This window comes from Phycodurus eques, chromosome 15, assembly GCF_024500275.1.
Source record: "Phycodurus eques isolate BA_2022a chromosome 15, UOR_Pequ_1.1, whole genome shotgun sequence".
NCBI lineage: Eukaryota > Metazoa > Chordata > Actinopteri > Syngnathiformes > Syngnathidae > Phycodurus > Phycodurus eques.
In genome coordinates this window covers 12249237-12249960 of record NC_084539.1, presented here as the reverse complement: position 1 = coordinate 12249960, position 724 = coordinate 12249237, and positions in this window count along the sequence as shown.

Below are 724 nucleotides of genomic sequence, written 5' to 3'. Positions count from 1 at the left end.
CGATTATTTCAGTTTGAATCCAAAATAAATGTGTGATGCTAATTGCTTGGTTAACCTATGCGTGCGCATGATGGATAGAGACAACCACAGTGATCAGCTCACCAGTGTTTTATATATAAAAGTGTTTTTATATATATATCCATCCATCCATTTTCTGAGCCGCTTCTCCTCACTAGGGTCGCGGGCGTGCTGGAGCCTATCCCAGCTATCATCGGGCAGGAGGCGGGGTACACCCTGAACTGGTTGCCAGCCAATCGCAGGATACATACAAACAAACAAACAACCATTCGTACTCACATTCACACCTACGGGCAATTTAGAGTCTCTAATTCATGCATGCTTTTTGGGATGCGGGAGGAAACCCACGCAGGCACAGAGAACATGCAAATTCCGCACAGGCGGGGCCGGGGATTGAACCCCAGTCCTCAGGACTGTGAGGCTGACGCCCTAACCAGTCGGCACCGTGCCGCATATATATATATATATACACACACACACACACACACACATATATGCACACACACACACATATATATATATATATATATATACATATATACATACACACATATATATATATACATATATACATATATATATATATATATATATACATATATACACACACACACACATATATATATATATATATATATATATATATATATACACACACACACGCATATAGTGTCGCCAGAGTATTCACACCCCTTCACATTTTCCA